General features: G+C 44.2%; 1 long non-coding RNA gene and 8 other non-coding genes across 9 annotated transcripts; 1 reads left to right on the top strand and 8 right to left on the bottom strand.

The window, feature by feature from the left end:
* Positions 1–1,729: 1,729 nt before the first annotated feature.
* LOC122342452 lies at positions 1,730–3,636 on the bottom strand. Its single transcript, XR_006250570.1, has 3 exons — positions 3,416–3,636; positions 2,143–2,289; positions 1,730–1,864 (listed from the first exon to the last, which is right to left on the bottom strand). It is a non-coding gene; the product is annotated as an uncharacterized LOC122342452 (long non-coding RNA).
* A 2,611-nt stretch (positions 3,637–6,247) lies between these two features.
* trnak-uuu lies at positions 6,248–6,320 on the bottom strand. Its single transcript has one exon. It is a non-coding gene; the product is annotated as a tRNA-Lys (tRNA).
* A 239-nt stretch (positions 6,321–6,559) lies between these two features.
* trnah-gug lies at positions 6,560–6,631 on the bottom strand. Its single transcript has one exon. It is a non-coding gene; the product is annotated as a tRNA-His (tRNA).
* Positions 6,632–8,373: 1,742 nt separating this feature from the next.
* Positions 8,374–8,446, bottom strand: trnak-uuu. The gene has a single exon. It is a non-coding gene; the product is annotated as a tRNA-Lys (tRNA).
* A 241-nt stretch (positions 8,447–8,687) lies between these two features.
* trnah-gug lies at positions 8,688–8,759 on the bottom strand. The gene has a single exon. It is a non-coding gene; the product is annotated as a tRNA-His (tRNA).
* Positions 8,760–9,195: 436 nt separating this feature from the next.
* trnaa-agc lies at positions 9,196–9,268 on the top strand. Its single transcript has one exon. It is a non-coding gene; the product is annotated as a tRNA-Ala (tRNA).
* A 1,235-nt stretch (positions 9,269–10,503) lies between these two features.
* On the bottom strand, positions 10,504–10,576 carry trnak-uuu. Its single transcript has one exon. It is a non-coding gene; the product is annotated as a tRNA-Lys (tRNA).
* A 1,764-nt stretch (positions 10,577–12,340) lies between these two features.
* Positions 12,341–12,422, bottom strand: trnas-aga. The gene has a single exon. It is a non-coding gene; the product is annotated as a tRNA-Ser (tRNA).
* A 738-nt stretch (positions 12,423–13,160) lies between these two features.
* Positions 13,161–13,233, bottom strand: trnak-uuu. The gene has a single exon. It is a non-coding gene; the product is annotated as a tRNA-Lys (tRNA).
* Between the last annotated feature and the right edge of the window lie 1,598 nt (positions 13,234–14,831).

Here is a 14,831-nt window from a genome sequence, read left to right as displayed (position 1 = left end):
AAGAGAAATGGAAACTTTATTTATGATGTTTATTTATGTGTAAAGAATATAAAAAGTTTTATTAATCTGTATAGCTTTGTTTTTGTTTGTTTTTTTTTCCGAGAGGCATGGTAACTTTTTTATTTTATTTTGTTTTTTATTTATATTTAGTTTTATTTATGTTGAAAGAATGCACAAGACATTTTATTTATGTGTATAGTTTTGCTTTTTGTTCTTTTATTTGTGCCAAGAATGCACAAGTGTCATGGATATTTTTAAGGTTTGTTCATGTTCTGTTCTTTCTGTTGTTTTTGCAATGAATAATTGGCTATGACTAATTGAAAAATAATAAAATGGTCCTGATTACATAACTCTTTTTCCATGTTTTACTTTTCTACATTTTCATTCAAAGGTTATAGACATTTTTAAAAATTCAGAGAAATTTTAGGATTGTTTCAGAAATAAACAGACTATTTATACTATTTTATTTAGAAAATAGCTGCAGTAGAAGTATAATTTAAATTAAAAGTGAAAAACTGAACTGAAGAGAATATTGACAATCAGCAACATAAAATTAATAAAAGGTTTATTGGCAATTTCAGAAAAAATTCGTAGCATTAAGTAACGACTTTTATTCCTGGCAGCAGCGGGATTCGAACCAGGTACCTCGTGATCAACCGTTCTCCCTCACAAATGAATAAAACAACAGGAAAACGTTTTTTAAAAGCAATTTATTGCAAACAAACACTTACAAAAACATTGCTTTGGCGCGCACAAAGGGATTAGAGCCACTTTCCTCCTCATTTTCCTCTTTTTTCTTTTTCCCCTTCTCCCCCTTCTTCCCTCGCCTTCCATTTCTTCCCCCTCTAACAGACTATTGTTCCTCTAATCCTTTGTGCGCGCCAAAGCAATGTTTTTGTAAGTGTTTGTTTGCAATAAATTGCTTTTAAAAAACGTTTTCCTGTTGTTTTATTCATTTGTGAGGGAGAACGGTTGATCACAAGGTACCTGGTTCGAATCCCGCTGCTGCCAGGAATAAAAGTCGTTACTTAATGCTACGAATTTTTCTGAAATTGCCAATAAACCTTTTATTAATTTTATGTTGCTGATTGTCAATATTCTCTTCAGTTCAGTTTTTCACTTTTAATTTAAATTATACTTCTACTGCAGCTATTTTCTAAATAAAATAGTATAAATAGTCCGTTTATTTCTGAAACAATCCTAAAATTTCTCTGAATTTTTAAAAATGTCTATAACCTTTGAATGAAAATGTAGAAAAGTAAAACATGGAAAAGAGAGTTATGTAATCAGGACCATTTTATTATTTTTCAATTAGTCATAGCCAATTATTCATTGCAAAAACAACAGAAAGAACAGAACATGAACAAACCTTAAACATATCCATGACACCTGTGCATTCTTGGCACAAATAAAAGAACAAAAAACAAAACTATACACATAAATAAAATGTCTTGTGCATTCTTTCAACATAAATAAAACTAAATATAAATAAAAAACAAAATAAAATAAAAAAAGTTACCATGCCTCTCGGAAAAAAAACAAACAAAAACAAAGCTATACAGATTAATAAAACTTTTTATATTCTTTACACATAAATAAACATCATAAATAAAGTTTCCATTTCTCTTCTGTAAAAAAAATAAAATAAAACTATACACATAAATAAAACCTTCTTTAAAGTTTCTTTTTTTTTATTTATTTAGTTTTTAATATTCTCCAACCACTGCTCCTTTGGTAGTGTCTCTACAGAGGGGCAGTATATAATGCCCTTGTATTGGTTGGGCACTATCTGGTCAACCTCATTTCCAATAAGGGTTACCCAGAGTGCTGTCCCCTGTCCATGGCCGGCCAGCTTCTTTGTGATCTGAAATTTACAAATGTAACAAGACTTTTATGTTCATCATTTTTTTTATTATACAGTTTAATTGGAGTCTATTATGTACTTTGTGTGTGTGTGTGTGCGCATGTGTGTCCGTGTCCGTGTGTGTTTGTGTTCACCTGGTATTTATCACGTTATTGTGTCGTCACAAGGATGGGAATACCAGTAAATTTTGTAAATCATATCAAACAAATCCAAGATTTGTTTCATTTACAGGTTTTGATTCACCTCCGTACAATGTAATGAGATACTGGTAACTTTACCTTCTGGTAGAGGTCATACCACGTCCGCTGCCGTGGTGCTGGTCTGTTGCCTCCAGAAGGCCATGCACCAGAGCTTGCAAAAGCCCTCAACCTGTTCATCCACTCGACATCACCCATGGCCTTGTGGGTCTTTGGCTTGGTACTCATCTAAACATAATTTGGAAATAACTCTAAATAATGTGCATTTTTGCAAGCACTAGACAACTACACAGCCAATTTCAATTTGTTTATAATGATACAATTATATATATATATATATATACACATTCAAGGTAACTAAATAATGGCACTCATTACAGCAAATGAAAATTATTTTACTACAAATAAATAATAAATAAACCTTGTTTTTAAAGTGTTACACTTCAATTATACAGTATTTGAACATTATTATGACTAAATGCGCTTTACAATAGAGGTAAGATTAGTTTTTGTTTAGTTTGAATAGTTACATCCGATTATGCCAATTTACTGTTATGTTAGTTACTACATTTAGTGTGTAATAATGACAAAAAAAAATAAAACGCATTGTTAATTCAGTTCAAAACTGTGGTTAAACGTATGTTTCTTCATAGTAACTACAGTTTTGTAACTGCACGCTTATATATCTATGGTTAATTGATGTATTACTTTCCTTTGTCATTTAAAATGATTATGTTTAGCACTTGCATATGTGTTTATACAAATAGTAATCAATCTGCAAACACAAAACAGGATTACTACATTCACACTATAGCAAAACAACAAACTTTGATGTAAAATGATTGTTTTTACCCAAAATAAACTTTTAAAAATCTTGTGAAACTATGCTAACAAAACACTTTTACTACACTTCCACTATAGTAAATATTGCACATGGTAAATGTTTACAAGCGTCACGTTGTTTTTTTTTCATTCAGATTTTTATGTATAGCAATACTTTGTTTATACAGTTGAAAACTTACTAAATGGAATGTAATAACTAAGATTAAAGGCAAACAACGCGACGACAAAACACGTCATGGTTACTACACCACACGTCACTCAAGTCAAATCATTTTGAATTTCCCCGGGGAATTTAATGACAGTTGTAACGCTTTTTCCCGAGATATAAAACGACTAAATGGAATGTAATAAATAAGATTAAAGGCAAATTGTAATTATAGAGAAGATGTTCAAAAGTCGATTCTGAAGTCATAGTTTTTAAACGCAAAACATGAACGACGGACTAAAAACGTAATGAATTATCAGCTCAAAAACATAGCAAACGGTGAGGAAAAAAACATTTAATACTTACTTTGTCGAATTATGCAATTTTCTTCTGTCGATATTGAAATCTGTCAATTTTCCTCAGGACTGCGTAAAGTCTGCTCCCAACACAATGGATAGCGAGCGACCGGATTGGCTCCCCAACAATGGACAGCTCGCGCTCTGATTGGCTCCCCAACAATGGACAGCTCGCGCTCTGATTGGCTCCCGTCCATTCTCAAGCGCGACGCGGTTGGCCGTTCGTCCATTGTCAAAATGGAAAGCGAGCTCGGCGATTGGACCGCGAAACACAGACGATCCTGCTCCAGGTAGAGCTATCCAGGCTCCGGCTCAATCTGCCGGCTTGTTACTTGTTAGTATATAACGTATCCACAAAGCGCCGAGGTGAAGCCTGCAAAAACGGAATTGCGGAAGAGAGAGCAAAGACCGTGGAAGGTACAATTATCGGCACCAAATACTAAAGTCAAAGGGCAATCGCCATCCGTAGTTGGCAAGGTTCGCACCAGCACCGGATGAGGTGGCAAAAAAACATGGGAGAGAAGATCGTTGCCTGTTGGTACTGAGTACTAACCACTATACGATCACGGCACGCCACCGAGCCTCAGTGGTGAGAAGGGCTGGAAGCATTGGTCCGGGGCAGAGGGGAGGAGAAAGAAAAAAATAACACAGCCCTTTCTCTCCTGCATGCAGGCGAACACTCTGCCACGACTACGGAGATCAGGCTTCACATTGAGGACAAAGCAGGCTGAAAAGTGGATGGGGGTTTTTCAGTGCTGAGCCTGGAGTCCCACATGACTGCACTTTTGCCGCTTCTCGGCCCAGTTGACCGAAAACTTGATGGTTGCTAGCGATCCTGGGTGGCAAAACAGCTTGGTAGTAAGCCTCAGTACCCCTTAAACTAAAGCACAATATCTCGGTTAATTCACCAACTTCATTTGCTTCAATTCACAGATTCAAGCCCCTTAAAAATAGACGTCGCTCTGCAAAGGCAATGTTTGGACATGTCTGTAGCCAAACAAGGGAAATTAGCTCAAATGGTAGAGCGCTCGCTTAGCATGCGAGAGGTAGTGGGATCGATGCCCGCATTCTCCAAGCTTGCGTCTGCTCTTTTAAGCTCAATTCCCTACAGAGACAGCCTGCGCATGACGGCAACCAATCTAAGCACCCCTGAAAGCGTTTTTGACTGACTGCTGCCAAAAGATTCTTCATACAGGGTCTAAAACAGAGTCCAGAGGGCTAACCACTACACCATGTAACCCTAGCTAGGGCCGTTTGGGCTCAGAGACAACCAATTTGAAGTAACCCATTTACTGAATTAACTGGTTCTTATTCTTTGGCATTTAAGAGAGATGTGGGGCTATCCTCACTTTAAAGAGCTATTTTGTAAGTTTTGAGTCTTTTCAAAAATGCGCGTTCTTTTCACGTTTCTTTAAGAACAATCTTGAGTAATAAGATGAGAGCATTGTTTAGAAGATGCTGGCCCTGCAGCAGGAGACTGCCATCGATAGGACTGCCTTTCGCCCAAACAGGCACTTGAACCCTGGACCCTCAGATTAAAAGTCTGATGCTCTACCGACTGAGCTACCCGGGCTCAGACCACCAACTTGATACTCGTATCAACAAAGCGCCGTTGTTCAGCCTGCAAAACAGGAATTGTGGAAAGAGAGCAAAGACCGTGGAAGATGCAATTGGTCGCAACTCGTAGTCGGCTGGGTTCGAACCTGCGCGGGGAGACACCAATGGATTTCAAGTCCATCGCCTTAACCTCTCGGCCACGACTACACCGACCTGCTGCCCTCCAGGTCCGTTGACTGCAGGAAGAAAGCAGAATAGACCGCCAGCGAGCTTCAGGCACAATGTCCAGCTGAAGGGTGAGGTGGCAAATAGGAGTCTGAGGGCAAAAGACGGCAAGACCCGGATTGGAAGCGGGGTTGCTGCGGCCACAACGCAGGGTACTGACCACTGAAGATGACGGCGTGCTACAGTCCAAGGGATTCAAAAAAGTCACGCGACTTGTTTATGCAATGCAGCGGGCGGAACGCAAAAGCGTAGTCGGCAGGATTCGAACTTGCGCGGGGAGACCCCAATGGATTTCTAGTCCATCGCCTTAACCACGGCCGCGACTACTGCAACACACCGATTAGAGAGGGGTCCCACTGGGGTTTCCATAGCACCGCACGTTTCCAGCCGTGTATAATGCAATCCAAGTGATGTTCCAAGTGCTTGAATCTACAAAGATAAGTCGAATAAAACACCACAGTCCAGAAATGGTGATCGCCAGCAGATTTGTAAAGTGAAAGGCTGTTTGCTTGCCATGCTGCCTCTTTTATACCGTTTTTCCTGTTTCCTGTCATGTGATCAGTCACATGTACACACGCCCAAATGCGTAAGAGGAAGAAAATGGCCAAGACCACATGGAAACCTGGTAAAATTCAAAAATACATCAAATCACACTGAGCAGGTTAAAACATGTAACCCTATGTACTACATGTAGCTGCTGTTCTTACTATGCCAAAATGTGACGAATTAATTTGAACTAACCCAGTTACTTAATTAACTGGTTCTTATTATTTGGGATTTAAGACAGGTGTGGGGCTATCCTCACTTGAAAGAGTTATTTGGAAAGCTGTGAGTCTTTTGAAAAATGTGCATTCTTCTTAAAAAAATGTTTAAGAACAATCTTGAGGAATAAGATGAAAGCAATGTTTAGAAGATGCTGGCCCTGCAGCAGGAGGAACAGCGGTACCAACTAGGAGAACTGAGACTCACTCAGTTGACTTCATGAGCACTCTTTCCCAACGAGCTGACTCTGGTGTGCCGAGCTAGGGATATGGAGGCCGCCATTAATAGGATTGCCTCGCGCCCGAACAGGGACTTGAACCCTGGACCCTCAGATTAAAAGTCTGATGCTCTACCGACTGAGCTATCCAGGCTCGGCTCAATCTGCCGGCTTGTTACTTGTTAGTATATAACGTATCCACAAAGCGCCGAGGTGAAGCCTGCAAAAACGGAATTGCGGAAGAGAGAGCAAAGACCCTGGAAGGTACAATTATCGGCACCAAATACTAAAGTCAAAGGGCAATCGCCATCCGTAGTTGGCAAGGTTTGCACCAGCACCGGATGAGGTGGCAAAAAACATGGGAGAGAAGATTGTTGCCTGTTGGCAAAAGCCTGCCGTGACCCGGATTCGAACCGGGGTTGCTGCGGCCACAACGCAGAGTACTAACCACTATACGATCACGGCACGCCACCGAGCCTCAGTGGTGAGAAGGGCTGGAAGCATTGGTCCGGGGCAGAGAGGGAGGAGAAAGAAAAAAAAATAACACAGCCCTTTCTCTTCTGCATGCAGGCGAACACTCTGCCACGACTACGGAGATCAGGCTTCACATTGAGGACAAAGCAGGTTGAAAAGTGGATGGGGTTTTTCAGTGCTGAGCCTGGAGTCCCACATGACTGCACTTTTGCCGCTTCTCGGCCCAGTTGACCGAAAACTTGATGGTTGCTAGCGATCCTGGGTGGCAAAACAACTTCGGTAGTAAGCCTCAGTACCCCTTAAACTAAAGCACAATATCTCGGTTAATTCACCAACTTCATTTGCTTCAATTCACAGATTCAAGCCCCTTAAAAATAGACGTCGCTCTGCGAAGGCAATGTTTGGACATGTCTGTAGCCAAAGCAAGGGAATTAGCTCAAATGGTAGAGCGCTCGCTTAGCATGCGAGAGGTAGTGGGATCGATGCCCGCATTCTCCAAGCTTGGGTCCGCTCTTTTAAGCTCACTTCCCTACAGAGACAGCTGCGCATGACGGCAACCAATCTAAGCACCCCCTGAAAGCGTTTTTTGACTGACTGCTGCCAAAAGCTTCTTCATACAGGGTCTAAAACAGAGTCCAGAGGGCTAACAGCTACACCATGTAACCCTAGCTAGGGCCGTTTCGGCTCAGAGACAACCAATTTGAAGTAACCCATTTGCGAATTAACTGGTTCTTATTCATTGGCATTTAAGAGAGATGTGGGGCTATCCTCACTTTAAAGAGCTATTTTGTAAGTTTTGAGTCTTTTCAAAAATGCACGTTCTTTTCACGTTTCTTTAAGAACAATCTTGAGTAATAAGATGAGAGCATTGTTTAGAAGATGCTGGCCCTGCAGCAGGAGGCCGCCATTGATAGGACTGCCTTTCGCCCAAACAGGCACTTGAACCCTGGACCCTCAGATTAAAAGTCTGATGCTCTACCGACTGAGCTACCTGGGCTCAGACCACCAACTTGATACTCGTATCAACAAAGCGCCGTTGTGCAGCCTGCAAAACAGGAATTGTGGAAGAGAGAGCAAAGACCGTGGAAGATGCAATTGGTCGCAACTCGTAGTCGGCAGGGTTCGAACCTGCCGTCCAGAAATGGTGATCGCCAGCAGATTTGTAAAGTGAAAGGCTGTTTGCTTGCCATGCTGCCTCTTTTATACCGTTTTTTCCTGTTTCCTGTCATGTGATCAGTCACATGTACACACGTCCAAATGCGTAAGAGGAAGAAAATGGCCAAGACCACATGGAAACCTGGTAAAATTCAAAAATACATCAAATCACACTGAGCAGGTTAAAACATGTAACCCTATGTACTACATGTAGCTGCTGTTCTTACTATGCCAAAATGTGACGACCAATTTGAACTAACCCAGTTACTTAATTAACTGGTTCTTATTATTTGGGATTTAAGACAGGTGTGGGGCTATCCTCACTTGAAAGAGTTATTTGGAAAGCTGTGAGTCTTTTGAAAAATGTGCATTCTTCTTAAAAAATTTTTAAGAACAATCTTGAGGAATAAGATGAAAGCAATGTTTAGAAGATGCTGGCCCTGCAGCAGGAGGAACAGCGGTACCAACTAGGAGAACTGAGACTCACTCAGTTGACTTCATGAGCACTCTTTCCCAACGAGCTGACTCTGGTGTGCCGAGCTAGGGATATGGAGGCCGCCATTAATAGGATTGCCTCGCGCCCGAACAGGGACTTGAACCCTGGACCCTCAGATTAAAAGTCTGATGCTCTACCGACTGAGCTATCCAGGCTCCGGCTCAATCTGCCGGCTTGTTACTTGTTAGTATATAACGTATCCACAAAGCGCCGAGGTGAAGCCTGCAAAAACGGAATTGCGGAAGAGAGAGCAAAGACCCTGGAAGGTACAATTATCGGCACCAAATACTAAAGTCAAAGGGCAATCGCCATCCGTAGTTGGCAAGGTTTGCACCAGCACCGGATGAGGTGGCAAAAAAACATGGGAGAGAAGATTGTTGCCTGTTGGCAAAAGCCTGCCGTGACCCGGATTCGAACCGGGGTTGCTGCGGCCACAACGCAGAGTACTAACCACTATACGATCACGGCACGCCACCGAGCCTCAGTGGTGAGAAGGGCTGGAAGCATTGGTCCGGGGCAGAGAGGGAGGAGAAAGAAAAAAAAATAACACAGCCCTTTCTCTTCTGCATGCAGGCGAACACTCTGCCACGACTACGGAGATCAGGCTTCACATTGAGGACAAAGCAGGCTGAAAAGTGGATGGGGGTTTTTCAGTGCTGAGCCTGGAGTCCCACATGACTGCACTTTTGCCGCTTCTCGGCCCAGTTGACCGAAAACTTGATGGTTGCTAGCGATCCTGGGTGGCAAAACAACTTCGGTAGTAAGCCTCAGTACCCCCTTAAACTAAAGCACAATATCTCGGTTAATTCACCAACTTCATTTGGTTCAATTCACAGATTCAAGCCCCTTAAAAATAGACGTCGCTCTGCGAAGGCAATGTTTGGACATGTCTGTAGCCAAGCAAGGGGAATTAGCTCAAATGGTAGAGCGCTCGCTTAGCATGCGAGAGGTAGTGGGATCGATGCCCGCATTCTCCAAGCTTGGGTCCGCTCTTTTAAGCTCACTTCCCTACAGAGACAGCTGCGCATGACGGCAACCAATCTAAGCACCCCTGAAAGCGTTTTTGACTGACTGCTGCCAAAAGCTTCTTCATACAGGGTCTAAAACAGAGTCCAGAGGGCTAACCACTACACCATGTAACCCTAGCTAGGGCCGTTTCGGCTCAGAGACAACCAATTTGAAGTAACCCATTTGCCGAATTAACTGGTTCTTATTCATTGGCATTTAAGAGAGATGTGGGGCTATCCTCACTTTAAAGAGCTATTTTGTACGTTTTGAGTCTTTTCAAAAATGCACGTTCTTTTCACGTTTCTTTAAGAACAATCTTGAGTAATAAGATGAGAGCATTGTTTAGAAGATGCTGGCCCTGCAGCAGGAGGCCGCCATTGATAGGACTGCCTTTCGCCCAAACAGGCACTTGAACCCTGGACCCTCAGATTAAAAGTCTGATGCTCTACCGACTGAGCTACCTGGGCTCAGACCACCAACTTGATACTCGTATCAACAAAGCGCCGTTGTGCAGCCTGCAAAACAGGAATTGTGGAAGAGAGAGCAAAGACCGTGGAAGATGCAATTGGTCGCAACTCGTAGTCGGCAGGGTTCGAACCTGCCGTCCAGAAATGGTGATCGCCAGCAGATTTGTAAAGTGAAAGGCTGTTTGCTTGCCATGCTGCCTCTTTTATACCGTTTTTTCCTGTTTCCTGTCATGTGATCAGTCACATGTACACACGTCCAAATGCGTAAGAGGAAGAAAATGGCCAAGACCACATGGAAACCTGGTAAAATTCAAAAATACATCAAATCACACTGAGCAGGTTAAAACATGTAACCCTATGTACTACATGTAGCTGCTGTTCTTACTATGCCAAAATGTGACGACCAATTTGAATTAACCCAGTTACTTAATTAACTGGTTCTTATTATTTGGGATTTAAGACAGGTGTGGGGCTATCCTCACTTGAAAGAGTTATTTGGAAAGCTGTGAGTCTTTTGAAAAATGTGCATTCTTCTTAAAAAAATTTTTAAGAACAATCTTGAGGAATAAGATGAAAGCAATGTTTAGAAGATGCTGGCCCTGCAGCAGGAGGAACAGCGGTACCAACTAGGAGAACTGAGACTCACTCAGTTGACTTCATGAGCACTCTTTCCCAACGAGCTGACTCTGGTGTGCCGAGCTAGGGATATGGAGGCCGCCATTAATAGGATTGCCTCGCGCCCGAACAGGGACTTGAACCCTGGACCCTCAGATTAAAAGTCTGATGCTCTACCGACTGAGCTATCCAGGCTCCGGCTCAATCTGCCGGCTTGTTACTTGTTAGTATATAACGTATCCACAAAGCGCCGAGGTGAAGCCTGCAAAAACGGAATTGCGGAAGAGAGAGCAAAGACCGTGGAAGGTACAATTATCGGCACCAAATACTAAAGTCAAAGGGCAATCGCCATCCGTAGTTGGCAAGGTTCGCACCAGCACCGGATGAGGTGGCAAAAAAACATGGGAGAGAAGATTGTTGCCTGTTGGCAAAAGCCTGCCGTGACCCGGAGTTGCTGCGGCCACAACGCAGAGTACTAACCACTATACGATCACGGCACGCCACCGAGCCTCAGTGGTGAGAAGGGCTGGAAGCATTGGTCCGGGGCAGAGAGGGAGGAGAAAGAAAAAAAAATAACACAGCCCTTTCTCTTCTGCATGCAGGCGAACACTCTGCCACGACTACGGAGATCAGGCTTCACATTGAGGACAAAGCAGGCTGAAAAGTGGATGGGGGTTTTTCAGTGCTGAGCCTGGAGTCCCACATGACTGCACTTTTGCCGCTTCTCGGCCCAGTTGACCGAAAACTTGATGGTTGCTAGCGATCCTGGGTGGCAAAACAGCTTCGGTAGTAAGCCTCAGTACCCCTTAAACTAAAGCACAATATCTCGGTTAATTCACCAACTTCATTTGCTTCAATTCACAGATTCAAGCCCCTTAAAAATAGACGTCGCTCTGCGAAGGCAATGTTTGGACATGTCTGTAGCCAAGCAAGAGGAATTAGCTCAAATGGTAGAGCGCTCGCTTAGCATGCGAGAGGTAGTGGGATCGATGCCCGCATTCTCCAAGCTTGGGTCCGCTCTTTTAAGCTCACTTCCCTACAGAGACAGCCTGCACATGACGGCAACCAATCTAAGCACCCCTGAAAGCGTTTTTGACTGACTGCTGCCAAAAGATTCTTCATACAGGGTCTAAAACAGAGTCCAGAGGGCTAACCACTACACCATGTAACCCTAGCTAGGGCCGTTTCGGCTCAGAGACAACCAATTTGAAGTAACCCATTTGCCGAATTAACTGGTTCTTATTCATTGGCATTTAAGAGAGATGTGGGGCTATCCTCACTTTAAAGAGCTATTTTGTAAGTTTTGAGTCTTTTCAAAAATGCACGTTCTTTTCACGTTTCTTTAAGAACAATCTTGAGTAATAAGATGAGAGCATTGTTTAGAAGATGCTGGCCCTGCAGCAGGAGGCCGCCATTGATAGGACTGCCTTTCGCCCAAACAGGCACTTGAACCCTGGACCCTCAGATTAAAAGTCTGATGCTCTACCGACTGAGCTACCTGGGCTCAGACCACCAACTTGATACTCGTATCAACAAAGCGCCGTTGTGCAGCCTGCAAAACAGGAATTGTGGAAGAGAGAGCAAAGACCGTGGAAGATGCAATTGGTCGCAACTCGTAGTCGGCAGGGTTCGAACCTGCGCGGGGAGACCCCAATGGATTTCAAGTCCATCGCCTTAACCTCTCGCCACGACTACACCGACCTGCTGCCCTCCAGGTCCGTTGACTGCAGTAAGAAAGCAGAATAGACCGCCAGCGAGCTTCAGACACAATGTCCAGCTGAAGGGTGAGGTGGCAAATAGGAGTCTGAGGGCAAAAGACGGCGAGACCCGGATTGAAGCGGGGTTGCTGCGGCCACAACGCAGGGTACTGACCACTGAAGATGACGGCGTGCTACAGTCCAAGGGATTCAAAAAAGTCCCGCGACTTGTTTATGCAATGCAGCGGGCGGAACGCAAAAGCGTAGTCGGCAGGATTCGAACCTGCGCGGGGAGACCCCAATGGATTTCTAGTCCATCGCCTTAACCACTCGGCCACGACTACTGCAACACCGACTAGAGAGGGGTCCCACTGGGGGGGGTTTCCATAGCACCGCACGCGTTCCAGCCGTGTATAATGCAATCCAAGTGATGTTCCAAGTGCTTGAATCTACAAAGATAAGTCCGAATAAAACACCACAGTCCAGAAATGGTGATCGCCAGCAGATTTGTAAAGTGAAAGGCTGTTTGCTTGCCATGCTGCCTCTTTTATACCGTTTTTTCCTGTTTTCTGTCATGTGATCAGTCACATGTACACACGTCCAAATGCGTAAGAGGAAGAAAATGGCCAAGACCACATGGAAACCTGGTAAAATTCAAAAATACATCAAATCACACTGAGCAGGTTAAAACATGTAACCCTATGTACTACATGTAGCTGCTGTTCTTACTATGCCAAAATGTGACGACCAATTTGAACTAACCCAGTTACTTAATTAACTGGTTCTTATTATTTGGGATTTAAGACAGGTGTGGGGCTATCCTCACTTGAAAGAGTTATTTGGAAAGCTGTGAGTCTTTTGAAAAATGTGCATTCTTCATAAAAAATTTTTTTAAGAACAATCTTGAGGAATAAGGTGAAAGCAATGTTTAGAAGATGCTGGCCCTGCAGCAGGAGGAACAGCGGTACCAACTAGGAGAACTGAGACTCACTCAGTTGACTTCATGAGCACTCTTTCCCAACGAGCTGACTCGGGTGTGCCGAGCTAGGGATATGGAGGCCGCCATCAATAGGATTGCCTCGCGCCCGAACAGGGACTTGAACCCTGGACCCTCAGATTAAAAGTCTGATGCTCTACCGACTGAGCTATCCAGGCTCCGGCTCAATCTGCCGGCTTGTTACTTGTTAGTATATAACGTATCCACAAAGCGCCGAGGTGAAGCCTGCAAAAACGGAATTGCGGAAGAGAGAGCAAAGACCGTGGAAGGTACAATTATCGGCACCAAATACTAAAGTCAAAGGGCAATCGCCATCCGTAGTTGGCAAGGTTCGCACCAGCACCGGATGAGGTGGCAAAAACATGGGAGAGAAGATCGTTGCCTGTTGGCAAAAGCCTGCCGTGACCCGGATTCGAACCGGGGTTGCTGCGCCACAACGCAGAGTACTAACCACTATACGATCACGGCACGCCACCGAGCCTCAGTGGTGAGAAGGGCTGGAAGCATTGGTCCGGGGCAGAGAGGAGGAGAAAAAAAAAAATAACACAGCCCTTTCTCTTCTGCATGCAGGCGAACACTCTGCCACGACTACGGAGATCAGGCTTCACATTGAGGACAAAGCAGGCTGAAAAGTGGATGGGGGTTTTTCAGTGCTGAGCCTGGAGTCCCACATGACTGCACTTTTGCCGCTTCTCGGCCCAGTTGACCGAAAACTTGATGGTTGCTAGCGATCCTGGGTGGCAAAACAGCTTCGTAGTAAGCCTCAGTACCCTTAAACTAAAGCACAATATCTCGGTTAATTCACCAACTTCATTTGCTTCAATTCACAGATTCAAGCCCCTTAAAAATAGACGTCGCTCTGCAAAGGCAATGTTTGGACATGTCTGTAGCCAAGCAAGGGGAATTAGCTCAAATGGTAGAGCGCTCGCTTAGCATGCTAGAGGTAGTGGGATCGATGCCCGCATTCTCCAAGCTTGGGTCCGCTCTTTTAAGCTCACTTCCCTACAGAGACAGCCATGACGGCAACCAATCTAAGCACCCCCTGAAAGCGTTTTTTGACTGACTGCTGCCAAAAGATTCTTCAGACAGGGTCTAAAACAGAGTCCAGAGGGCTAACCACTACACCATGTAACCCTAGCTAGGGCCGTTTGGGCTCAGAGACAACCAATTTGAAGTAACCCATTTACTGAATTAACTGGTTCTTATTCTTTGGCATTTAAGAGAGATGTGGGGCTATCCTCACTTTAAAGAGCTATTTTGTAAGTTTTGAGTCTTTTCAAAAATGCGCGTTCTTTTCACGTTTCTTTAAGAACAATCTTGAGTAATAAGATGAGAGCATTGTTTAGAAGATGCTGGCCCTGCAGCAGGAGACCGCCATCGATAGGACTGCCTTTCGCCCAAACAGGCACTTGAACCCTGGACCCTCAGATTAAAAGTCTGATGCTCTACCGACTGAGCTACCTGGGCTCAGACCACCAACTTGATACTCGTATCAACAAAGCGCCGTTGTTCAGCCTGCAAAACAGGAATTGTGGAAAGAGAGCAAAGACCGTGGAAGATGCAATTGGTCGCAACTCGTAGTCGGCTGGGTTCGAACCTGCGCGGGGAGACACCAATGGATTTCAAGTCCATCTCCTTAACCTCTCGGCCACGACTACACCGACCTGCTGCCCTCCAGGTCCGTTGACTGCAGGAAGAAAGCAGAATAGACCGCCAGCGAGCTTCAGGCACAATGTCCAGCTGAAGGGTGAGGTGG

Source organism: Puntigrus tetrazona, chromosome 4 (assembly GCF_018831695.1).
Source record: "Puntigrus tetrazona isolate hp1 chromosome 4, ASM1883169v1, whole genome shotgun sequence".
NCBI lineage: Eukaryota > Metazoa > Chordata > Actinopteri > Cypriniformes > Cyprinidae > Puntigrus > Puntigrus tetrazona.
This window is presented reverse-complemented; position numbering and strand designations above follow the sequence as displayed.